Here is a 27892-nt window from a genome sequence, read left to right as displayed (position 1 = left end):
GGTTACATGTCATGTACACAGAAGTGGAGTTAATGATGAAGGAAGAATAGGTACATTTCAAAAGATAATGCAGGCATACAGAGAACAATATGAGTTAACTGCAGAGGGCATATGACATAATGTTACAGTAAATATCAGTGACTAACTGAGTATTGACACGGCAAATAGTAAGGCACATGAAGCACAGCAGATCCTAGGTGTGGGTTTTGACATGCAAGGTGTGGGTTAGGACATGCAAAGTCCTAGCTCTTTCTGGGCAAGAGGAGCAGGGACACTGTAGATTTAATTGTATATCACAAAGGCACACATAAGCAACATTTTCCTAAAAGGATTTAGTTGGATTTTCTCAACAAACCCAACACCTCTGAGGAGATGTGAAGCACAGGATTGTGGGTGAAGGTGCCCTGTGTTCTTATTGGATGTAAGCCCCAACCATGGAGGCATGCCTGCATCCTAGGCCATCTCCACCTCCATGCCGGGTCTTGTGCTTTATCCAGATGGCGGTTTTCAGACTTCCAGATAAAGCCCTGGGCAGGGGGAGGCTGGAATGCTGATAGGAACTGATCTAGGTCTTCAGCCCCAGCTGTCTTCCTTCCTGCCCCACCCCAGCACACCCCTTTTTTCGCATCCGAGGCCCAGTTGACTCATGCCATGCTGGCTACAGGGGTGTGGGGAAGTGGCTTGGCCTTCAGAGTCCAGACTCCAAGACTGCAGGATCCAATTGTGTATGGGAATGATAGTTTGTACAATTGTAGAAAGGATCAGGTAGATCAGGGAAACCAAGTACCACGTTATTAACTCAACAGTTGTCATTATATGAGGAATAGCAAACTGAGGCTCATAATGAAGTATTTTTTAAAAATGTAGTTCCCCTTAACTAAAGAGATAATTCCATACTCCTTTCTTCTTCTTCTTCTTCTTCTTCTTCTTCTTCTTCTTCTTCTTCTTCTTCCTCCCCCCCCCCTTCTATACCATTACTGTAATTAATTTAGTGTTGTCATATTCCTCTCCTAGCTTGCCAAATCATCACTGAATGGTTGGTTAGGTTTGGACTTCAGTCATGCAAACCCAGCTACCATGGGCTATTCAAAGGCCAAAACTAGGGATGTGTAAGGAATCAGTGCTGGGGGTGGGAATCCAGTGGATTCCTTGGGCTTGCCTCCCAGGCTCTGGCCTGCTTTCCCACAGTCCCAGTCCTGGTGAGGGTGCCCCACACTCTGCAGAAGCAGTGTCTCTTTTCTGCTCCATGTGCCTGTGTTTGTGCTCCTGCATCTGACAGTGCAGAAGGTTGCTGCTTAGGCAAGCTTCCTCCCATGAGCTTCCACACTCTTCAGCTTTCTTCCTCACTGAGGCTGAGCACGAGAGGAAGTCTCTGAATGCTAGAGTGAGGGATCTGCTGAGTTTTGTCCCGACCCTGCTTAAAACTTGATTAGTACTCAGGTTATGTAAGGGTTGTTTAACCCTCAAATAGCCCATAATGGCTAGTTTCCCACAACATACAGCAACCCCCTTATCAGCCTGCTTAGGGGCTGCATATGTAAATAGCAACTGCATGCACCAAGCATAAACTGCTTCTGGGTTAAGTAACCCTTGTGGCCTTGGCTGTCATGTGTGAACACTGAATGTTGAAAGGTGTAGTCCAACCAACATTCCTTTCCCTCTCTAGCTTAACCTTCCCTAATTTGGTACTCTGAAAAGCTTTGGACTTCAGCTCCCATCAGCCCCAGCTAGAATGGTCAGGAAGGCTGGAAGTGGTGGTCCAAAACCCCTGGAAGGCTCAAGATTGGGGACGGTTGATCCATACAGGCAAGCAAGGGAATGTCTGAAAGGGATGGTAGAGGACAGCTACATTCCCAGCATTAATTAATTCATTTCTTTAATGCATATACTCTCAACTGACAGAGGATCTTGGAACAGTTTTCAGTTGTAAACAGAAACAACAACATAATATCTCAGCATGTTTAAATATTAAACATATATTAGAAACAGCAGTAAAGTTAATAATCAGAGCAGTGGACTAAAAATTAAATGCCTTCCAGAAGCAGAAGGCCTTAACCTGGCATTCAAACATATGCAGTGAAGATGTCAAACAGATGCCCCTTGGAAGTATATTAAGTAGACAGGAGGCCACTACAAAGAAGACCCTTCACTTGGCTCACCTGTTCTTCTCAGGTGCCTGCCCTGTCTTACACAATCCCTCTCTTTGCTTTTCCTATACTCTTGTCTTCTGACAAACACAGATACAAACAGTAGGAATCTCCTTTTTTCTTTCCTTTTCTTTTGACATGCAAATCTTCCCCATCATGCCATCAGGACAAGGTGCTACTCACTGTTGTCCAATGGCTACTGAAAGAAGGGATTCATGGTGCTGCACACTGATTCAAGTTTCTGGGTAATTACATAATTTATTAATGGCACAAAGCCAGTCTCAAGGGTATTGTGATGCCAGAGAAGTAAGATTGATCCCCCAGACCACGGCATCATCAGATTCATAGTGGTCATAGATTCTAAAAGACACTAACATATTGCCATGCCAAGAAGCCTAATGAATAGAATGTTAGTGCTTCATTTCGTAGCTCAGGTGACAAGCTGTAGAAAGAAATAACCAAGGAAGACAGGTAAGCTAGGAAAAAAGTGTGTTGGAAAAGAAAGGAGCAGGCGCTACACAATTTCTTTAGTTCTCAACTCCTCATTTAGGGGGACTGCTTTGTGGCAACATGACAGCTCCAACTAATAATGTCCCTGGGTATATTGTGTGTAATAAAAGATACAGAGAAATATAAACACAGCTTGCTTCCCATAAACCAGGCCACATTTGATTTGCTGGTATATAATATTGTGCTGTTGCATGAATGATGGGTTACAGAAAGCTGCCTGGATACAGGGGTTGAGTATGGGTTGTTGTTGAAGCCTGGGTTGTTAAAACATGGGTGTTCATGTTGGCTGAACCCACAGGGAACAACCCACAGTTCACTACCCAGCAACAAATCATGGGTTCTCTTCATGGGTTGTTCACTGCCAACAAACCAGGGCTTGCTAGGGCAGCTGAGTTCAGACAACACATTCACCCACATTTCAATAACAATCCACAGTTCAACGACACCCACACCTGTCCCATACTCAATCTTCTGTATGTTGTCGGACTTTAACTCCCATAATCGTTCATCCTTGGTTGTGCTGGCTAGGACGCATGGGAGTTGCAGTTCCAACACCTTCTGGAGGGTCACACATTCCTTAGCCTTGTTCTGCACACGTTACGCAGTTCTAGTTTCCCGAGAGCCTTTCATGAGCCCCACGTCCTTGAGTCTCCCTGTCCTTCCCACCACCACAAGCACGCAACGCTCTTGCTCCTCATTCTCCTTCTCATCATTTTTGCTTGATTCGCAGAGGGGCACAGAGCAGAGAGGCAGTGGCGTTTCCTGCACCTCTTTGTTCTTTCCACTATGGAGTAAGAGGAAAGTGGACATGCAGGCCATGATGGAGAAGAGCAAACCCAACAGGTTCTTGTCAATCGTTCTTGACCTGAGTCTCAATCCAATCCTGGCATAGTTAACTCTCATTCAAGTCAATGGAGGGTAAGCATTTTTAACTTTGCAATAGACTGCGGCCAACCCTCCTGATTGAACAACAGCAACAACAGGCAAACCCTCTTCTGCCCCTTCCCATTTTTAAAAAAAATCTGAATTAATTGCTACTCTTCATAACAGATTTCAGGAAGAATGGAAATACTTTTCATAGGGAAGCTGACTTAGGCAAAAGCCATGCCATTTTAAGGAAGCAACAGTACTGATGGCTCGGAAGCCGTAGTCATATGAACTGCAAAACACAGAATAATTGATTAACCCAGAGTTCTTGAAGGGGATGATTTGATTAGGGTAATTTATAGAGATGGTATCTTGTGTCATCCGTTGTCTTTGAAAACACAGAAGGAAATGGCTTCTGAGTACATTTCGCAGGCAGCGTGAGAGATGGTGCATAGGACTGCATGATCACTTGAAGGGACCACTCAGTTCTGAACCTTTCCAGCTAGTCAAATATCCAATCACAGTATGCATGCGCGCGCACACGGACACACACACACACACACACAGGCGTGCTCGCTCTCTCTCTCTCTCTCTCTCTCTCTCTCTCTCTCTCTCTCTCTCTCTCCCTCCCTCCCTCCCTCCCTCCCTCCACCTCTCCCTCCATCTCTCTCTCTCTCTCTCTCAGGCATCATAGTTCTGTGAACACCAAACTTTTCTAACATTGGCTTATAAAAATATTTGGGGTTGTTCACTGCTCTGCTCTCTGTAGCATAAACATTTATTTAAATGGGCCTGTCTTTTCAGTAATGAAGAATGAAGGAAAAACAATGGTCTGATTTTGACAAATTAACTTGTGATTTGGAGAGTCAGTGAAGCAGGGAAGAGACATTCCTAACTATACTAATTAAATGAGCTTGCAACATTTATTTTAATGCAATGGAACCAGCCATATGAAGATGAACATTTTAATTTATTTTGCAGTGACATTATGAAAAATTTCACTGCTACAGATTATCTGCGAAAACAAATCTCATCAGCATCTAGGTTTGTGCGTGGAATTTACATCCCTTGCGTACGTCTGACCTTCCCCAGTGAAAACAAATGGAATGAGCTAAGTTAAAAAGTTTCTGCAAAGGTTGTCTTTCCATTGATGTGATGGTTTATGTTCAAATTACCTCTGTGAAAAACACATCCATTTTTCATGGTGCAGCGTAGATGAAAAATTCCAAATCCATTCTAAGGGGAATGCAAATATACCTCATTAGTTCAAAAAACATTTTTCATGGAGGACTGCTGAGTATTCTCAGGCAGATGAGGATGTGGAACGAGCCAAGAATGAACACCACGTGTATTAATTGTTTTTTAAAAGTCATTTCTTTCCTATCTGGCAACTCTGTTATTAGTGTAAGAAGAAAAATTCCTGGGAGCAAGCATCAATGTTCAGAAAGTCTTTCCATATCCACCCAGTCCATTTTGATATCAGAGACCTCTCTCTGGAAAAAAAAAAAGACACCACCTTTGCTCATTGAAGCAATTGTCTTTGACAAACAAAACAGAATATGGACCATCTTACTCAAACTGCATATCAGATTGCATATTTTACTTGGATGCATTGAGACAAAGGCCACTGTTTGGTGTTAGAAATGGCCTTACAAAACTGTGATCTCCAAGGAGATATCAACATAGCTCCTTGGGACCGTGGCTATGGGGACTGATACTTCGTGTATTCATTTCATGGCTATGATGTCCATGTTCCATAGCTGAAGTTCTCCAGGAGATTCATGAAAATTAAAACCATAAATTACAACATGGTGAAAATATAGACATTATATTCCAGTTAAAAACTAACAGCAATGGAGAGATTTAAAATACAGTAACAACCTTAAAATAATGGATGTGAATGACTAAAGTGTCTGGAAAAATAAGAAAGTCTTCACCTGGAACTGAAGAGACCACAATGCAGTATTACCCCTCCCTGGGGAACTCATACTACAACTGGATGTCACACCTAAAAAAAGTCTTCATTTGGCAAATGCTCCCGAAGAAAGACAGCTAACCATATCGTGAGCACCTGACTTTCAGAATGTACCACTACAACACCCAGGTCTTGCAGGGTTTGATTGTGAAAAATGCTATTGATGGAGAACTCTGCTCAAGAAAAGCGCCTCTGCCTGTTTTGGGGGGATCCCCCCTTCTTGCTTGCGCCACAGTTCACCCCATTCAGTAGGGTTTCCTAGTGGGGTGCCCGGGTACATATGCTACTTTGCAAAGCTTTCCTCTGCTTTGGAGGGCTCACAGACAACAGCCCTATATTGGAAGGCATCTTCTAATTTGTGGCTTGTCCAGTTCATATCTGGTTTGAAATTAAAAAATCATAAAATGGAGAGCCCATGGGCCAGGGGCCTTGAAGTTGTCTGACAACACTTAATACCTGGACAGTGGGCTAAGCAAAGGGTGAACAGGCAACTATTCCAGACTTCTCCATGTAGTGAGATGTTTTGTATTTCTATTAAAAAGATAGTTGTATTTCCATATTTGCACTTGGATATGTAAGTGGTCACCCACAGCCTAGCATCCTCTGCGTACTTTTTGCAGGGTATTGGAGTGGCTGCTGTTTGGAGAAGGGAATGTGGAGGCCTGTCGGTCCAGTTACACCTACCTAAACCTGGACCGAGCCCTATATGATGAATGCCGTTTGAGGTTCCCTGGCAAGCCTTCATACAGATGCGTCTGCAGTAACCAGATTACAAAGATTATCAGCATGATGAAAAGCGGCAGCAGCTCTTTTCTTTTGGAGGGGATGCAGGGAGCAGGAAGTTGAAGTGAGGCATTCCAAAATGTTGCACCTGCAGGATCTGTCTAAGCCAGTGACTGTATGAGCTGCTGGGGATGCTATTCATGTGATGGCACATTAAAAGGTTGCCATCTGAACTGGAGCATTATTTCAAACCCTCCAAGTACACAAGGGTCTATATTGCCTTAAAATCTGGGGCGGATGTAAATTGCTAGCTGGATTTAAAAGTAACAGTTTTACCTGAACTAGATCCCTTCCCCACACAAAACACACACCTGAAATAATACTGTTGATCATTTATGCAGAGATTTTAAAACAGGCCAAGAACCCATCCTTTGAGATGTTTTGGAACACAATTTGTAGCATCTCTCACCATTGGCCATACTGGCCAAGGGCTCCAGGTTTGGAAAGGATTCACAAAGAGGAGGAGGGGTGGGGGAGGGAGGAGGAGGAGGAAGATAATTAAATCTTATATGGCTATTCCTGTAGTTTTCACTGAAGCCCATTCTTTCTTTGACCCCTTCCCCAGAAAGAGCCATTTTCTACATTGCATTCAGAACCCAGATTACAGATATAAGTCAATCAAAAGAACCATACCAGCTTCTCTGAAAGGTTAATCTGGACCAGCATCCTGTTTCCTGTGGTGCCCAAGATGAAACTTCCAGGAAGCCTATAAGAAGGATGTAAAGTTCAGGGGAAGCCTCAAGGGTAGTCATGGTTGGGCACCTGCCAAGGGCCCACATATATAAGCAAAGGCTCTTTGGAAAGGTGCTGATCATCATTGTAAGCTGCTTGTTCACCTGCCACCATCCAGACACTGGAGGTCATGAGAAGAAGGAGCTGATGCCACTGCTTTCTTCCTCATGGCTCTCTGCTCTCAAGCAAACAAGATCTAGCAATGATGAGAAAGAGGATGAGGAACAACAGCAGCCAGGGATCATGACACTATAGGATGGGGCTTATTAGGGGGGCTATGCCTGAGAGCCCTCCAAACCTTGAGCCAGCACTGATGAAGGGGATTATCCTCTTCCACTCTTAGTCTCCAGGAACTGGCAGACAAAGGCAACATTCCTTTGGACTTGATGTCTGCATAAAGACATCACAACCAGTAGCATGAAGCTTGTGCCATTCAGCAAGTGTGTGGTGCCTGCATATAATTAATATCCTTTTTGGTTGAATGTCAAGCACCACAAGGACAGGCTCCCAGGCCATGGGACATGTTGGTAGGCTGGTGTTCAGGAGGTGTGAACTAATGACTAGCCAGTGTGAATGAAATAATGGACATCAAGAGCAATCAGGTACCCACCAAGCAATCAGCCTAGGTCTGAGAAACAGTGGGACACTTCCCATGCCCATAGAAGCAAGTCCAAGAGGGGAAAAAAGTATATTAATGGAGGGCTTCAAAAAGGGAAGGGGCAAACTGAATGCAGGTCAGGCAACCCAGCCTGGAGCATGCACCCCTTCTTGCACCCCTTCTTGCCCACACAAGGGACTGCTGTTGAGAGTCTTCTGCACAGGGCAACTGACAGAAATGTGGTAGGCTTGGTCTCTCTCTTTCGCCTTCAGCTCTTTAACAGACAAATGCAGTGGCCATTGAGGTATAATCAAAGTCTAGCTTTGAATTTAAGAGCTGTAAGAAGCCTGAGCAGCGGCCTTGATGTTTCCCACCAGCACTTATGTAGCCTGAGCAGGTCCAGCACAGGTCATCTTTTCACAGTCTTCCCATTCTGGGGAGATGTATACCTGTATTTAAATTATTGGAATTCTTTCTCAGTTTCACTCTGTACATATAAATTATTATTTTCATGACAACATCATCTTCTTCGTCAGAGTTTGCATGCACAAGTGGCCACCCTCACGGCCGCTTTGCACTCAGCATATACCTGGCTTGTGTGGCTGTCCTGTGCAGTTCTTGATGCTGCGGGCTTCCCTGTGTACTCTTTTGGGTGGGGACACCTCCCTGGACAGATCACTGTAACATGACATACTGCATTGTAGCCTGTGGAGAATGCAGTTATTGGCTGGATCAAAAAATTAACAGCAACATTGATGATGCTCTGCCCATGATACTGTTAACACTCCTGCAGACAAAGATGGGTTCACAACTTCTGTTTTCAGAATAGGACATAGCCCCTCTCTGCATCACAGAATGCTCCTGTAAATTGGATACACTGGGGACATTCTGTCCCAATGCAGCAAGTGGTCCTCTGGCTGTTCTTTTGGTTGTCTTGTCATTCAAAGGCAGCTGCAAAGATAAGAAAGAAGAAACATTTTCTTCTTTTGCAGAGGGGAGAGTGGATTAATTCAAGCAAGCGACATGCCCTACCCTGCTTTAAGGCTACAGCATACCTATTCATACCAGCCCATTCTTGAATTTCTTACTCATAAATTGTTGCCAGTGGACCCCCTTCATATTCATTCAGAAACATTTATCTGAAACCTGTTTGGTATAATTTAGGTAGCTGGTCAAAACTTGCCTCTTGTTTCATTTGTCTTTTTTTTTCATTTGCCTCTTATTTCATTTTTAAAATGGGATTGTTTTCAGAACTGCTTTTGAGGTTTTATGGTTGTGCTGTTTGTTTTTATGTTGTATTCTGTGATATACTGATTTCTTTGACTGTTAATTATGTTTTAGGTTTCACTTCTAGAAACCATTTGGGATTTGTTTTTATATTAAAAAAGCGTATAATCATTTTAAATAAATAAATCAGGATTCCCCAGCCCAGAGGTGTTGGACATGATTCCCACGATTCCCACCCAACAGGATGATTGAAACTGTGTCCAAACCATCTGGGCTACACCAGGTTGGGAACATCTGGAATAAATAATGAAATACAGTTGCATGGTGTTCTAGACCAAGTCCAGCATCTCAGTCAGGCAGATTATTTCTGCAGTCAGTATAGTGATAAAAGAATGCAAAATCTGCTGCTACCATCCGTTCTGCCTCCAGAATAACACCTGACAGAGAGGGCAAACACTTTCAAACTCAATTATTCTCTTGAGGGAGAGCCTCTCCCTCTAGTGGTTGCCCCATGAAATGCACAAGGAAGCACACATTCCAGCTTCCTGTTACAGTATTTTTCCCACATTCCCCTGATGAAATATCCATAGCATCTGGCAGCCTTGATGTTTACAGTTGTTCCAAGCCATCATAATTTAGCAATATGAAACAATGACAATGAATGGCAAAGAATATGGAAATCAACTCTCTCTTTTTTTGAGATACAGTCCCAGTTTTCTAGAGATTAATTTTATGTAAAGTTTTACATCTCAGAGTGTGATCAGCATTTTCCCCCCTTGGTTGACTCTAAGTAAATGCATTTTTGAGTTTGGGAATTCATCATGTCTGATTAATGATGTGTATACAGGGCTTCTTGTATCATTTTCCTTCTTTTGGTCTTTCTTATTCAAGTTGTTTGCTGTACTCCAACCCTGCGGATAGATGGTTCTGCAGTGATAGATGTAAAGTTTGCATAAGACATGTAACAGCAGGACAGCCTATTATCACTGTACATTTTCCATGGCTGTGCAAACCTCTGTAGGCTATTTTATTGCTAATAGATCTGCAGAGAAACAGTCCTGATTTTATGACTCTTTTTAAAATGGAAATTCATGTTTGAGAAATACAACTGGGGGGAAACAGATGTAAACCACTTAAGCATTTGCAGAAAATTGAGATGCGTACTCTTATTTACAGAGCTACAATACTGCCATCTCTTCACTTTCAAAACTAAAATAAGCAATCAGTTTACCCGGGGAGATGAGGGACAGTAGACTCGAACATTTCCCCTTCTACAAAGCAGTGGGCACTGTTACTGTTTCTGTGCTTAAAGATACAAATGAAATGGGATAAAAATTAAAAATTCCCAGCAAGATTTGATCGTCTATAACACATCCTCCTGTGTCACATATACAAGCAATATGCAACAAGGGAAGATTGCAACATGAATTTGAGTCTAAATTCACATATTCTAAAAGCTAAAATTAATTGCTGAACACATTACAGGAGGTTACCTGGGTATTTAAAGAAACCAGGATATCAGTTTTGGAACTAAAGAGCAACTATTGCAAAGTAAACAGACATAGATCAGAGAATTGATATGCCTAGCCTTTTACAGTTAACATTTTATTTCATTAATACTATTTTTACAGCCCAATCTAACATGCCTCTGTCTCATGAGAATACCCCTGCTTACCTGAATTGTGAAATGAACTCTACAATTGGTAGTCACTCAGGATCTGGGTTGCTTGATAAGATGCTGGTGCATTAATTGATTCAGGTTCAAAGCCAGAACCTGCAGCCAATGCCTGGGAATAGATAAAACTATGTGCAGTATGAATGAACAAGAATTTTATTTAAGGCATCTTAAATATTTTTTCTTGGTAGAAAGTAATGCCAGAGAGAACTCTACAGTGGATTTCAATCATTTTGGAGTTCTGTGACGCTAACCTGCAGATTTTGCAGCAGACTGGATTATTAGGAGTGTGGAAACTTGCTGACCAGTTTTCACTGTCTGTGTATGCCTGTGTGTGCATGAGGGGGAAGGGATTGGGGCACAATTGCAGGTACACATTAGTATTTATGCACACTTGTGGAAGTGGAATGAAATTCTTACACATTCCTAAAAAATCTGATTCTGTGAATGAACAGATGATGGAATTAAAGATGCCTGGCAGGACCAGACAGATCATATATATTTGGTGCACCTTCCCAGGATCTACATATCTTTTCATCCTCACAGGAAGTTGGCTCTTCTGCTTTTTCAATCATGCCCATCTTCGTTAACTTGTCCAGTTCTTGCTTTAACTTTTACCTTAAGCCTAGAGCAGAGGTGAGCCACCTGCAGTACTTCAAAAGTTGTTGGACCACACCTCCTGCCAACCCTGACCATTGGCCAGCTAGGATGGGTCTGAGGGAAGTCTAATAACACCTGGAAGACTGCCTCTTCCTGGGCTAGAGAAACATTCCTCAGGGTATGAAGGGTTGCTACACACATGGTTGCTAACCACCATTTGTGGCTAGTGAAGCGCTTCCTCACATCAGAATGACCTGAACATTTTTTGACACTAAGTAAAGAAATCACATGACTCCAGTTCTCTGTCAGCTTCACTGGCTTCCCATTGAAGTCCGGGCCCAATTCAAGGTGTTGGTGATGACCTATAAAGCCCTAAACGGCTTGGGTCCTGGTTACCTGAAGGAGCGCTTACATCCATATATGCCCGGCCGCCCCTTGAGATCGGTGGGAGAGGCCCTTCTCCGGGAACCCTCCGTGAAAGAAATTAGGAGGGTGGGTACTCGGAGGAGGGCTTTCTCAGCAGTAGCGCCTAAGTTATGGAATGCGCTCCCCAGAGAGGTCCGCCTGGTGCCGTCGTTACTTGTTTTTTGGCGCCAGGCGAAGACCTTTTTATTTAAGCAGCATTTTAAATGTTAATATTACTGAATTTTATCTGGCCAGGGTGGCTTATTTTATATTGTATGTATTTTATTTTAATGTTTATATTTTTAATTATAATTATTTAAGTAATTGTTGTAAGCCGCCCTGAGGCTTCGGCGAATGGGGCGGCATAAAAATGTTTTAATAAATAAATAAATAATAAATAAAATAAAAATCTGCTATTAAATTTGCACAAAGATTTTGTCTCACCCAATTACTATAGTTAAACATCTTGAATGATCCTTTGCAAGAAAAGGAGAAATCCAGAGCAGCAAAAGAGCGGACCATTTTTTCCTAACAGCTGCCTCATATGTCTGACAATGAAGATATGAAACAGTCTTAAAAGCTTTAAAAAATCAATTGAGCATTTAGTGCCCAGTAGTCTTCCAATTTCCCCTTGCAAAATTTGGGATTGCCTTCAGTGCATCTATGAGCTTTTCAAACAAAGTGCTGGTAGAATGTTTAAACATTTAAAAGGGATATAAAAGAAAAAAAGACTTCCTCAAATGTTTGTTAAGCTATTTAATTGGTTCAGTTAGATTAGGCAGATATTTAAGGAAGGTTGAAAATAATCCATTTTTATACTTGGCCTTCTTAGAAAATATTGCTATAATGGCTTCAATTATATCTCTTCAGCAAAGAATATATTTCAAAGGTTTTCCAAAGTACTATAAAAACCTTCAGAGAGTGTGCGGCATTCTTCTTGTTCATAGACTGAGACCTTGCAGTACAAAAGAGGACGAATGAGTCCTGTCCAGGGGACATGGAACGGGTATCTTTCCTCTGCTTAACCGTGTGGTAGTGTTTATTTTAAAAAAACCAGCAAAGTGGGTGAATGAATATCCTCACAGACTTGTTCTGGACAGTTTTTATAGAAGGGTACAAATAATATCATCTCCTTTGCTAAAAAGACAGTAGAGGGGGAAACAATTTGTAGAGAGGAGAAAAGGCAAACTGAAATTTAGCAGGGCAGTTTGGTGGGCCCTATGCTGGTGGGGCTCTTAGTCCGTTGCAGCTTTAATTCTGAACTTCATAGAAGCTATCCATGGTGGCGAACATATTTGAGGGATGACATTCAGCTTCTATACAGCTCAGGAAAAAAAGCTCCAATGGATAAGGAGCATCACTAATATAGGAGGCCCCAGCCTCTCCCGATTACCATGGCAGGAAGATGATCTGGTATAAATATTTGCCAAATGTTAAAACAGCAATTAAAAGGTGGATAAACTTTCACTAGGAGAATTGTCTTCTTATGTATATTGAAAACAGAGTCCTGGCTCCATCACATACAGCCACCTTGCATTTCATAATTCCCTCCTTGGCCATAACATCTAGGACCAAAGTTCTGACTCAGCATGATACATAGCTCTTCCTGAGTTCAGAGTTAAAGAGGAAAAGAAAAGAGAGAGTTTTTATGTCACAAATACAAGGCTCAAATCAGACATTACAGAAGAGGCGTGGGAATTCTCTCGTGGTGATTTTTTTTATTTTTTTATTTTTTTCAAGGTGAAAAGCAGCTGCACCTGAGAGCTGAAATGCAGCGGAAGAGGGATGGGCGCTTCACTCTCACCACAGTCATTAACTTGCTAACTTTTCTCCATAAGCTGTCTTTCTTCCCATGGCATGGGGGTGGGGGGGATAGATTACGCCCCTATTGTGGGGAAACAGCCTGAGGAACAGGAGGGAGAAACAATTCTGCAAGTCCCATTTCTACATTCTCCTTCTACTCCTGATTGCAACATTTCAAGATTATTCTTCATTTAAATAAACATACATGTGCGCACACCTAGCAAAGCTGTTCACGTATCCCCTTGGCTTGTCCCAAATGCTTGTTCTGGAGCATTAGTTCAACGTGAGTAAAGGCAGGATATCCCCCTGGACAGCACTATGGGCCATATTATTGCAGTGGGAGGGGTCCCACTGATGGATCTGTAGGTTTAGTTGATTCCATTCTCTCTGTGTTGCACTGATTGTCAGATATCTTTTGTTCCCTTGCCTGCTCATTGATGGGATTGATATTTTTTTTTCTGCCTTTGGGATGAACATTCATTTCAATCCTGGTTACAAGTGTGCATTTGCGCAAATTTCCCCCAAAAGAGAAACATTTATTTGAAAGTCTGCAGAATTCTCACCGTCTGGAAGAAGCCAGTCTGCGGCAGAATCATAGAAATCTGAAAATATCTGAATCCAGTGCAAAGGTCTCTGCCAACCCTCACCTCATTCCTTGACTTCATTGGGCCACTGGCCAAAGCCTACTTAACGCTGTGTGGGTTTTTCCCACCTTGCATGACTAAGATGCAAGCAGAGGCAAGCTCCTCAAGCCAGCACCTCAGAAAGGGAGTCACTTTGCTCTGCCCAAACTTTCCCTGACTGAAGAAAGCAAAGCCCACCAAGGCATCAGCACTGCAGTGCTGATAAAGAAGGGCCAATGCAACTGAGCCATCACTCGGTTGCTCTCCTACCCATCTCTCCTCGGAAGGGACATAATCTCAGAGAAGGGAAGGAGGCCTTGTGCAACATCTGTAGCCTGGTTGTGCTAGGCTAGTGGCCACATTTGGTCCATGGCCTAGTAGTTCCCCATATCTACATTAAGAGAAAGGAAAAGTTGTTTAACATTAGAAAAGATGACCTCAGAAAGTAGTGGCATCTCCTTTACTGGATGTGTTTAAGCGGTAGGCTAAGGTGGCCATTGTTCAAATTTATACAGGACCACCCTCTGTTTGAAGGGCTGTCAGAAGGCAGTGCTGTCTTTGAAGGCAGGAGCAGATGAATCTGTCAAGCTGAGTTTCTCATTTTTCCAACATTAAATTTTACTTGTCCAAAAATTTGAGAATCCTTTTTTGAAGTCTGCATAAAAATTGGAATGTATCATTGTGCATGTTTTCCTAATACATGCATTTTTGTATACAACCTTGCTTATTCTAAACATATATTCACAATTTTAGTGTTTTTACCACAATATATACCTTTTGTATTCATATTTTGATTGTAGATTTCCATTCCAAAATTTGAATAAATGAGAATTTTGAGGATAACTGACTTTCTGTCTATGTATTGGTTCAAAATGTAAGAATAGGGAAGTTTGATTTAAAATGGGTTCTGAATGAATTTCTTTCACATCCTTGTTTAAGAGAAGTCCAGTCCAAGTCCACTTCAAAAGTAAGAGCCATTAGAAGGGCAAGCTGGAATGTTTAACTTGTCTGTTAATAGCATCTCAGAAAACCCAACATAAGTCATGGACGAACAATATTTCCTATTCCAGTGGGGTGCATTGAATTTCTAGGTAAATAATTATTTCTAAACATGCATCAATAAATCTAAATTATGCATAGGGCTTCCTAGGCACTCTAAAGTCCTTTGCAATGGCAGGGAGTCCGGCGCTTTATTGGAAGGCTTGCCAGGTCAAAGTTTCAGGACTTCTTGATTAGCAGAAGGTATGACATCATCTGTTATTTTCTCAGGCTTCCCTGCTCATTCTGTGGTTAGCTGGAATCCTCACAGTGCTAGAGGAGAAAGGGATTCTCCCAGCATCAGTTGCTGTCCTAACTGTATGGTTGTGGTAAGTTATCCATGTTGTAATGTAAAGGATTTGGGTATGGCTTGCTTTTCAATGGGCAACTGAGACCCACTCAGCTTACAAAAGAATTGCTCCTGGTAAAGATGCAAATGACTAGAATGGCAATTTCGGAGACTCCATGGCATGGCTATGGGAACAGTCAGAACGAGCACTGCACTCCAAACTCACCTTGCTGGGACTCTGGGTGCACCCCTGTCCAGGTCTATTCTTGAAGCTGATGAGCTTCTTCTCAGAATTAAGTCTCACTGAGTTTGATAGAACTTGCTTCCAGACAAACTTAGAATACAGTGTGTTATATTTCTCAGTAGACATGCACAGGAACCTGCAAGGTGTTGGGTTTGGTTACTAAGCCCAGCCAAATTTCTTAGTTTCTGAAGAAATACCATTTTTAAGTTCTCCACTCCTTTAGAAAGAAGGGTTAGTTTGTCTTTGATTCTGAGAAGCTTGTATAATGCAACATTTGATTAAGTAACAGTAAGAATTATGGAATTTGCGCTAACAGCTTTCAGAGAAGGAGATGTGCTGGAAGGACATTGTTTTCTTCTTTTTCTTGGATAGATTTAAGCCATGGACGACCAATTGTCAGCAAAATGGAGCACTAACTTTATTGAAATGGTTTGTTTCACTGTTTTTGCACAGCACATCTTATGTGAAAATCCACATTTCATTCATCCTTCCAAATAACACAATAGATTAGGACTTGACTGTATTTCACTACTCACAGGTAAGATATGGGGCAATTTATGCTAGAAGTTCAATATGCAAGCAGTTTCAACCGTGTAGTTATTTGTTTATTTATTACATTTCTACATTGCTGACTAGCTGAAGCTCTGAGTAGTTCACAAAAATTAAAACCATAAAATATATCATAAAACAGACTACAGAAGTTTAAATGTTTATAATTACAGGATGAAATAGAAGTAAAAGCCAAAGTGGCACCTAGCAGCAATACAAAGATTTAAAATACAACAAAGGTTTTTTAAACAATGGAGAATGAAGAGCTACCAAAATAAGAAGGTCTTCACCTGGGGCAGAGAAGAGCACAGCATACTTGCCATTTAGGCCTCTCTGCCAAGTTCATTCCAGCTTTGTGGTTCAATTTGGAGTGGGATAATGGTGAGAAAAGAACTAGTTGGCTGGTTTCACAAGTCATGACAATCATGGAATGCATGGGAGGGATGGGGTTGTACCTGGATGTGCCTGACAGATGTTTAAGTGGTTTCCCTGCTAACATAGGTTTCACCCTCCTCTCTCAGTCCTTCCACCATTGGCATGTATCCCATCAGCCATCACACCGAAAATGCATGCCACGCTGTATGGCTGGAGCAGCTTCTGCAGAGCTGCTGCGATTCCAATGGACTCTGTGGTATTTGCATACCAGGACTGTGGAAACCATGAGACCAGGTTTGAATGATCAGACACACCATGGTGAACCTTGGAAACTGCAGAACATAGCATTGTTTCTTATTGTGGTTTCTACAGCTTGCCTTGTTGAAATACCATGACAGGGTTTGGACAACACAACAGACCATCCTGCACAAGAAACCACTGTGGCTTGTTGAGGCATGCAAAGGTGCCCATCAAGTTCCATCTGATCCTTCTGCCCTGCTCTTCCTTTGTTCACTGCAACTGGCAGTCTCCAGCAGCTGCTTTTCAGTAAAAATATTGGAAGATTGATTATGTGTCTTCTGTTAAGTCCAATTTGGCAGTACAGCTTACATTGCAAAGAAGTCCCAGTTGTCTTTGCTGTAGGCATTAATGCAGTGTGCACCCCCTGATCTTCAAGAAAGCTATAGCGCTGGGGCTGATAGAATGTTCTCTGACTAGTTCCACCGGCTCAACCTAAGTGCCATCCATCTCGATAGACTGAGGAGATGCATTGCTGCCCTGGTGCAACCTGATATATCATGTCAGTCTTTGGAAGTGTTACTTCTGAGTCCTGATAATGATTACCTATAGATCCCAGAAGGTTGACTTTGCATTCAAGATCTTCTGCAGCATAAGCTGATAGCACAGAATCCTCAGCAAGCAGCAGCCCACAAACAAGGCCTTTTGTCTTTTCTTTTATAAAGGGTTGTTGTTGATTATCAGTGACAGAGATTTTCCCTGTTCTGAACTGGATGTGTATTCCATAGCCCAGGTCATCAGTTACCCTCAGCATGGTTGAGAAAAAGACAAACAATCTCTACAGATCAAAAGTTAAAGTGCAGCCCAGATGTACGTATGCCATCTGTGGTAGAGAATGGCACAAATGAATTCTCATCAGCACCCTTCGTAACAATGCAAGATAATGCTAGCAATTTGGGCAGAGAGGGCATTTAAGATCACAAGACTACCTTAAGGACCGCTGCTTTCATTGGGTTTGCTTTCAGTATGAATAAATATGGAACCATTCCCTACTGTGCACTCAGAGGAAAATAGAGAACTAGTGTTTGTTTACCTTTATACCACTAAATGTAATGAAATAATGGTTCATATTAAAGATACAATCTAAACATAAGAACGGGAGGAAAAAATAAGGTATTGAAAATAGTGCAACAAAATAGCAGAAAGCAGAGCCAATGTGCTGTGGTGGTCAGAGCACTGGGCTGGAGTTCTCGTCCCCACTTGGCCATGGAGTTCACGGGCTGACTTGAGGCTATTATGTACTCTCAGCTAACCCGCCTCCCAGGGTTCTTGTGAGATAAAATTAGGAGGAGGGCCAGGAAGATTTTGCTAGCTGCCTTGTGTTCCTTGTAGGAAAAAAGTGGGATATACATAAATTAAAATGAAATAAACCAGGGCTGTAACATAGTCCTGTATAGGTCAGGGAAAGCCTCTTGTAACTTCAAGAGGCTTTATAAATTGCCATCATTTTTGTCTCTCAAATCACATATGGGAGAAGAGCTATTTTCATGCCATTACCCCTGGTCACAGAACAACCAGCAAGACCTCCTCAGAAGTCAGTGAGATATCTTTGTGGAGAAGACGATCAACTATTGCCTTACCAGGTACTAAGTATCAACTTACCTGAGGTTGGATCTTGGATCTCATAGAAGAGGTCCCCTCACAGAAGGAGGCTTTGCAAGATTTGGGAGTCTCCCCATTCTCATCTGCATTGCAGCTCACGATTTAGCAGATTAGTTTTCAGGTGTATGGAGCCGGTAGCACTGGGGAAAGGAGTTTCAGAAGTCTGCTTTCACCAGTCCAACTGCTATAGCAGCACATGGAACTCCCACTTGGACTAGCAAGGATTATGTGCAAGGCAGCAAACTGGCTTGTTTGCAGAGGTGAGGGATAAGTGGTTTTTACAGTTTAAAGTTTTATACTCAGTGGAAGGATGAAACACACACACACCCCGTCAGGATATTTTTCAGGAGTCTCCTAAGTGAGAATAGGCTTGTTCAAAGAATCCGTTGTCTCTTGAATGTTTCATTGAAATGTATGATTTTTAAGCAAGCTCACATTCATCTGATTGAACAAGTTGGGTAGAGAAGCAAGGTCTCCTATAGCAAATCTGTCTGATAGATTATAGATTATTATATCACCAAGCTTAGGGCATACAAAGGCAGATGTTATTGACACAACTGGCAATGTTTAGTGGTTTGTTCAGGTTTTTTGGGGGGGGGGGGGGGGGGTCAGAGAACCCACCATGACTTGACACAAGATAAATACTAGAACATTACTACTAACTTAACAGTAATGTTGCATAAGGAAAAATACCTATTATGTGATAAATAGCAAACAAATAGCATCCTGAAACAGAAAGCAAGCTTAAATGTAGGACAGCTGTTCAGAAATGTTCTTGGATTCCATGAGCTTCCTAAGATCTCATTCCTGGGGAACCAACAAAAAGCCTTATTCTTAGATCTTTTCAGGGATAGAATCTACAAAGAAACATTTCAGAACTAAGCATTCAAACCTTTCTTCATTGTGATGCATACCACACAACTAGTGTTTAAGGTCATGGTGAGCTGAATTGCCTAGTTTTGCAGTGGTTGGCCAGTATACTGAGCTTTCCAGGCAGATGGAGCTGAGGCCTCTTCAGTTTATGAAGGGTGCCAGCAGATCGTGCAAATGCTGCAGGCTGAAGAGCTGGGATTTGCTTGTTTCCTTTGCGTTGCTTCCAAGGCTTCTCTCTTGCTATCAGGCTTGCTTCCTGGTACCAAGAATTCAATCTGCCTTGTATTTGCTTTTAGTAGCCCGGGGGAGGAGTGGGGCTCTGTGTCTTTCCTGTGTCTTTGAACTTCCTACAATCTACTGAGATTAGCCCTACTCTCCCACTGAGCCCAGGCATTCTCACATCTTGCCTTACTGGCCCTAGAATGTCTCAGCTGATCCTCCAGGTAACAATTTGGCATATGTCTTGGCCATCTACCTAATAGGATGCAACCAGGAACTGCCTTCCAGGAAGGCTCTGAACATGGTAGGTCCCTCAACCCAATGTTGGGGAGTCCCCCTTCCTACCCCAACCACAGTTCATCAAATTCAGAAGGGGGACTGCTTGCTCTGTGTGGAGCATTTTCTGTGGGCTGGAAGAGCTGCAGTGGGAGGAAGGGGAAAAGGGAAGGGGAAAGGGATGTCCATTTCCACCTGTGTGGTTGAACCATTAAAAACAGTTCTATGGTTCAGACCTGGATTCTGCAAAGGCTATCCAAGCTCCAGTGAGCTTTGACAAGAAACACAGAGGTAATTTATCTGTGGCAAACTCTTTTGGTGGTATTCATATAGTCAGCACATTGCCACATGTAATTTATAGCATAATAATGTACATTTCCTAGCAGAACTCCCATGGTGTCACTAGAACACAAGGATAGACGCACTCTGTTTCAAGCGTATTGTACTTCTTCTTACAGCCCGTGTGTGTGTGTGTGTGTGTGTGTGTGTGTGTGTGAATATTTTATTATAACATTTCAACAAAGCATATAACTACATAGATTTGAATATATTATTTCCAGTACATGCATATGAAATATGTCTGGGGGTGCACATACATACACATGTAAATACATCTAAGAATTATGCATAAACTTCAACAGCAAAGGCAGGCCAAATAGCCATATATGTATCCATTTGTGAGTGGTGCCTTTATACCTCCTGTTCAAATGCTGAAAATGTTGTTAAGTCCCCAGTCTTTCCAATATTGCGATATTATTTAGCTGTCAAAAGGGTGCAGACAATCCACCTGCGTGCAAGAACTTGTAGGAAGCAGGTAGACAATTGAAGAGAACAAGTACATCAGCAAATACGGAGTGTTCCAATACAAGGTATATCTGTATAATAACCTCCTCCCAGAAAAGAGGTGATCATTGGGCATTGCCAAAACATATTAAAAGAAGCATTAGCTATATTATATCTTCAAAAATTAGCTGACTGTAACAGGTGCTTGTAACCCTCCAAACCTGGAGGCTTCTGGACATCAGTACACGATGTGAGGCACAGCAATGATCCACCAGCATGCCCCCTTTTCCCCATTCTGAGGTCAAGTTGTGGCCTGAATGGGCAGTTGATGCGGTTTGTTCTGTGCCAGGTGCAAGAGGGTGGAGGCTCACTCTTCAGAGTCCAAGCTCTGAAGAATCCTACAATATTTCCAGACAATGTAAGGATTATGACCTTAAGACAACTTTACTACCCAAATATATTCATAACTTCATTTAATATTGCACTTAATATATTCATAACTGCATTTAATATTTGGGTCAAAAGAACAAATGCAAATAGTGCTTCCCGTCATAGAAAGAAAATCAGAAATTCCACTAGATGCATAGAACTGCCGATTATTCCTTTTTTGCTGGTTGGGAGCAGGGGATTCTATCCATTCATATTTTAAACCATAAATTCTTGTGCAAATAAGACGGAAAGTGGCTATATCTGTGAGCAGAACACATCTGTAGAACTCCCTGGTTTCCTCTGAAGAATACTGTGTGTGTGTGGATAATACCACAGAACCCTGGGAGTGGATAAATTTGTCTTGCTGAAGCAACTGTGACATTTGAGCTAAATATACCCAATAATTAATATGATTGTCCTGAAACCCTAACCAACCCCTAAACACAACAAATCCCAGGGATTTTGAAGAACTCTCAGGCTAAAATATAGTACAAAATACCCCGTATGAACACTTTGTTAAATGCACAGATTTAACCCTGCTGTTTTGCTCCTAATCATTATTAATTGCCTCCAGTGGTGGACATTAATTTCCCTATTGCAGCAACATGCATCTTGAGCTTGGGCATATCCTAATATATCAAGTGGGACAGGTGATATAATTCAGCTGGTCACAGCTGGAAAGAAGACAGCCACCCACATGCGAGCAGTCTGTCAGCCTTGGTTATGCGGCAGACACCGCTGCAGCATCCATAGCAACGTTGTACATTCATCTCTGGGGATAACTTCATGCGAAGTACAGCCGTTGAGTTCATCCTGTTTAATCTGTTATTGTCTTAACTGTAATAAGAACTCCTTTGTCCCAGACTCTAACTTTTAGTTGTTTGAAAAAGAAAAAGAACTGAGACACATTTACTACTGGAAGGTTGCACATGGTCAAGTGATATGTAATGTGGTAACTTTCAGGTGTTTTGGATTACAATTCCCTTTGGCCCAAGCCAGTGTGGCCAGCAGTTGGGGATTCTGGGAATTGCAGTCCAAACTCTCTGGAAAACTCCATGTTCCCCCACACCTGCACTAGGTTATACTCTATTTCTAGCAGCACTGAGATTGTGTACTTGCAACTACAATAAATCCCCTAAAATAGATCAGAAATTGATTGGCTTGGGACAAAACTTCAGTTTTTCAGGTTGATATGTGTCTTCTGATTTTTTTTCTGCTGATATGATGGTCAAGACTGAGTACATTCTTAGCCTCCATTCTGCAATAACCAAACCAAAACCAATCAAAACCACCCTCATACAGATGTTTCCTTATTCTTCTGATGGTAATTCGCAAACTTTTGTGTTGCTCTTGGAGCAGTCTTGCTAAATGAATTTCAATATAATAAAAGATAGAAACATAATCTTGGGATTCAAGGATATGTGACAAGGAGCCACAGCTGTCATTTTCTGAGAGCCCTTTTATATGATTTCATGAGTATCGTAAGTTGTGATGATTGTATCTACAGGGTCTTTGCATCCCCAGTGGTCCATCTTTGGTTTCTTACCCAAAGCACCCAAGGAAGGAGTCCGATCATCCTTCTGACAAATCAAGAACAATCTGCAAAGAATTTCTTTATAGTGCCTTGAAGTCTACACATTTTTGATTCCTAGATCTGAGGTCAGAACACAGCCCCAGCCTCAAATCCACACTTGGATTCTTTTCCCTGCTCACAGTCTATGTGGAACAGAGCTGCAACCAACTAAGCTACATAACTGTGACCTTAGGCAGTGGGATTAGGTGGCCAGGAGTGGGACAAGAAGGGGAGGAGACGCATCCTGTGGGTGCCTCAGCCTCCTTCCTTCTCCCTCTGAAGCACTGCAATTGGACAGCCACAACGGACTACACAACTGCTTGGCAAAGCAAAGCAAGAATGCAAAGGTGAGTTTTTCCTCTGCGCATCCCCTGTCCTGCATAGGATACCGGTAATCCTGAATTCAGAGGGAGGTGGGCATCCTCACTGGATTTCCCCTTAGCAAATTATTCTGGCATGAGCTTTCATGGATATTGTCTCCTTCCTTGGGTGCATAAAGTGTTGAGTTCAGGTTAACAGATCAAGGTACACATGCTCAGGTGGGGAGCACTTAAGGTGAACATGTCATGCATCTGATGAAGTGCACCACATTTATGAAAACGTTCGGCATCCATCGATCTGTAAGCATCTCTTTCTTTCCATTTCACTCAGCACATGCCCTCACTTTCTTTATAAGCCATAGTACTAAAGAAGGATTTTTATTTTGGAATTTTTGAAAAGGTTGCTTTATTTACCATTCCCTCCAAATTATTTCTTACCAAGTTGCATGCATGATAGCTTGAATCCTAATTAGCTTTTCAAGGGTACAGTTAGCTCTTATACTAAAAAATCCTCTCCCCCCACCCACTGAGACAACAAACTGTCAAAGCAAATTATCCAGCAATGTACTGGGGAGCTTGCATTAGCTACGGCTCTCCCTGTTTTTCTCTTCTTCCTTTTTCATACAGTCATCAAGTTTCAGGAAGGCTCTCAAGGGTCATTTAGTCCAAACCCTGCAACAGCACGTTGCAATCCTGTCCATAAGCTGAAAGCCTTTTTGCACTCATTTGCAAATGCCCACAGGAAGAGATTTCGCATGTTCACAAAGCGATTCCTTCTACTGCTCCGAATGATGAAAGGCCTTTGTATCTCCCACACATCTGTGCTTTGCTGCAACATGGGAATTGGTGCACCTGGAACATGCCTACAAGCTCAGCATGTGCTTTTGGCTCCTTGTGTAGGAACTTAAGAAAGTGCCTTATGGAAGAGAAATGATCGGGCCATCTTGTTCTGTACCAAGTTCTATGTGCATATTCAACATACACACCATTCTGGCTCTCAAGCATTTGATATGACATCACTCCATATCAAATGGAATGTGTGAGGGACAGGGGCAAATTCTTACCCCTACCCACCATAAGCCACTGAGCTTCCTATTTCCCCAGAGGTAAGTTAAACCAGGAGGAAATAGTTTTGAGCAGCAGAGCAAGGGCAGGTAGGGCAGGAGAGAGGGGCTTGCTCTGCTGACTGAAACACCAAGCCCTTTCTATAGGCAGCTGGTCAGGGCATGTTTACAGAAAGCATGTGCATCTGGTCTAGCTCTCAGTATTGCCTTCCCCAACCTCATGCCCTCCAGATATGTTGCATTACAATACCCATCACCATTCATTGCCTTGCTGGTTGAGGATGATGGGAGTTGCAGCAGGGACTTGGGAAGGAGATCACTAAACTGTGAGTGGGAGGATTCCAGCAAGGATTTCCCTGCACTTTGCTCCCCTTCCCAGTCAGGAGGTCCAGCAGTGAGCACCCTCCAGCCACTGATGGAAACCTTTGAGAACTCCCGACTAGTCATGATCTGTAACAGTATGAGGTATCTGATCTGCCATTTTTCGGATGTAGCAGTAAACTGTGGGTTAGGGATTACTTTCATGCTCAGCAGCAAGCTCAGGCACAGCCATTTCCCTGATCTCCTTCTCTAGTGACTGAGCTGGTTTGAAGTTTTTATTTCCATTTTTACACTAACTGAAGTTCCTCATACTGTCCAAACCTGTGAGAACTCTTGTGAGATTAAACTGGTTTGTTGAAATAAGCCAAGATCAAACATGGTTTATGATTCTGACTTATTCTCCCTCAAACCAAAGTTTCAGGTTTGGACATAACACTGAATCCTGGTTAGTTTCAAAAAAGTAACAGTTACTTCCTATTTCTTCCATCTGGTGCACCAGAAAAAGAAGCAAGGAAGCAGAAGCATAGGCTCACTCACCTAACATGAAGACAAAATTTAGAGTTATATCTGAATCAGGCCAGAATACAAGGGTCTCTCTGCTACCAATTCAACATTTATAGGAGGCAATCTCTGATCTGGAGATGTGTTGATAGTACCTGCTATCAACGCTCTTTCCCCCTGCATCTATGCTTATTTCCTCCTAAAAGGGCCAGGAAGTGTTGCTTCAGACTGACTAGCAGAGTACATGCTTAAGAAAAAGAATGAGGGGTATTCCACAGCCTGTGTCACAGACTCCCACCAAATATGTTGTGTTCTCAGTTACATGGACAATAAAAATAAAAGGAAAAAAAATTGATTAATCTTTCCACTGCCGCCAGCTTATTACAGCTCTCTCCAGACAGTTTTGCATTGCTAGTTTACAACAAAAGCTGCTGAATTCCATTTCTGTGATGCCTGCCTCTCATGCTTGGGGCAAATAACTTTATTCAAGGGTGACTTTCTGTTCAGAACAACCATTTACCAGTGGATTCCAGTGTTATGATCACCATCATTAACACCGCGTTAGCAGGGTTTGCTCTAAAAGTCAAGACACAAGAGCAGCAGAAGGAAGTGGACTTGTGTTTTGCACGATTGTGTGTCTTTCTATTAATTAAACCAGTACAGCTTAGAAGCCAGGCACTGATGCAATGTTTTGTTTCCATTCCTGGAAATACGTTCCCTAAGAGTGAATAAATAATCTCCGAGTGCTAATCTTTTAAGGCCAGTTCAAAGAGATGAAGTCATGAGCTAGCATTATAGTAGAAGCAGCAGCTCAGTTCCTTCTGCACTGAAAGCTAAAGGTGTAAAGGTGATCAGAAGTTTTCCATTATTTTAGTTCAGCCTTTCCTAACCAGTTTTGGACTACAGACTACAGAATTCCTGACCATTGGCCATGGCTGACTGAGCCTGATGGGGTTTGAAGTTCAAAATATTTGGAGGCTACTTGGCTTGGGATGGCTGATTTAGCGGGATATGAACCAGGCTGGACATAGCTTAGCAGAGTGAAGGGAAACATGTGTTCCTCCAGATGGTGTTGGACTACAGTATCCATCATCCCTACCCATCAGCTACGTTGATTGGCACTGGAATCCAGCACCACTTGCAGAACCACAAGCTCCCCACCCTGCTTTAACATTCTTCTCTTGGCATACCAAAAATCACCCTAAAGGACGCATGAAGAATGCCCAGAAACTGCCCAGAGAGATCTGTCATCTCCATAGTCCTTACCTCTGATGGAAGGCAGACCATGGGTCCAACCTGTAACTGCTAACTAGCCATACTGGAGAAATCCACAACGGTTTCCTGATGAGTTTTGATTTCAGTGATTCCAACCTGTAGTAGACCTGCTCTTTCCAAGTTGTGCAAATTCTGTAGACCTACAGACCATTTTGTTTAAAACTTTTGGAAGGTACTTGTCAAATGCACACCCACAATCAGGAATGAAATTCTTATATATCCTTTTAAAAATCCAGTGAATGGACAGCAAAGCATAGACAGAATGGATTTAACCAATCCTTGCTGGTAACTTTTTTTTGGTGGTTGTTGGGCAATATATAGTTGACCCATCAGTAAAGATATGTGCTTTATACTAGAAGTGTGCAATGACTACAACATCTTGGTAATCTATTCTTACCAAAAAAGAAGTGTTACAAGTATCAGAACTGAACCCCCCATTCTTATGTAAATGTTGTGAATAGTGTTATACTATGGCCTATATTGGCAGTGGTGGGCACACAGACATTTTCTGGGCTCCGCACTCATGCAAGACAATAGCCATTTTTTTACTTTGCATTAAGATCTTACAATCCCACTTACAAAAACCTTGGAGGGAAAAGCCACAATGGAAAGATGTGATTCGGTCATTTTCTTTGTATAGTTTTAACTTTTTAAAAATCAAAATTGATTCTATTGATTCAAGTGAAGCTTCTGATACAGTCAGTGGGGCAACTATTCACTAAAGTAGGACAAGAGAGGAGAACAAACCTTTTGAGCTGAAGGAAAGATTCCAACAATTTTTTGAAGTCTTTTGCTAGCATTCCCATTGCCATGCTACAGAAACTTATCTTTTGCTTGTTGACATTTTAACATACAGTCGTTGGCAGGACTGTCATTTTTCACTTGGCTAAATAACATCTCTTGAAAGAACAGTGAGAGATAATATTTTGTTTGGCAGTAGCTTATGATATTGATAAATACAAAAAGAGATACAACAATATGCTTCATTGGATGATGTTCCCAGCTTGCTCCCTAATCCTTTGTTGAAGTGTGAATTGCTTACATGAAAACTGTAGGTGGGACATGAAATCTTTTTGGTGATAACAAGATAAATTGACTTTGTCAATCATGTGAATCACCCAATTATTTGTAAGAAATCAGCTGAAAAAATAGTCACATCTTTGACATATGTTGGAAAGAGGGAAGCTCACAAGTCATATATGCTTCTGCTCCTTCTGCCATTACAGAGATAACCTAAAATCTTTAGCAAGATTCCAGCAGCTAACAGAGACATGGTGTTTGTGTACATGGGTTGGATTTAGATTTAGTCAATGGGACTAAACTCATACTAGTTGACTTACGACCCATTGATTTCAATGGTTCCATTAAAAGTAGAACTGAACATGTTACCTTATGTTTTTTTGTCCTAACTGCATCCATGCCGTCCCATCAACACCATCTTACCAATTTTCAACTCGCTACCTCCTTGTTGCTCATTTCTTTTGTCATTCATCCCCAGAGCCCGCCCTGTCATTGTATTCCCATACTTGAATCCCTAGCTGTGTGACATTCCAACTGGTACCACCTAAGCAAGCGTGTGTGTGTACAGGCTGTGATGGCAAAACCATATGGGTGCCTTGGGCCCACAAATTACCTAATGAGGGACAAAATTCTTCATTTGTCGCTGCCGGGATCATTTCTCTTCATTGTGTTCTCTGCAATTAGACTATTTATGCGCCATGCTGCTTAACACAGCAGGGATCAGGGGCTCCCAAAACACTCTCCAGAGTCCTGGCACAGGGGTAATTAATTACAGAGCAAACTGTGCCCTTGGCAAACAGAACCGTGGAGGAGAAGGCAAATATTTTGTGGAAAGAACAATGTTCAAAATATTATCTGGATTGCTTCGTATCAGCTTTTGGGGCACAATGGAACCTATT

Source organism: Varanus komodoensis, unplaced genomic scaffold (genome assembly GCF_004798865.1).
Source record: "Varanus komodoensis strain SLA01 unplaced genomic scaffold, ASM479886v1 scaffold68, whole genome shotgun sequence".
NCBI classification, from domain to species: domain Eukaryota; kingdom Metazoa; phylum Chordata; class Lepidosauria; order Squamata; family Varanidae; genus Varanus; species Varanus komodoensis.
Note: the sequence above shows the minus strand (reverse complement) of the source record.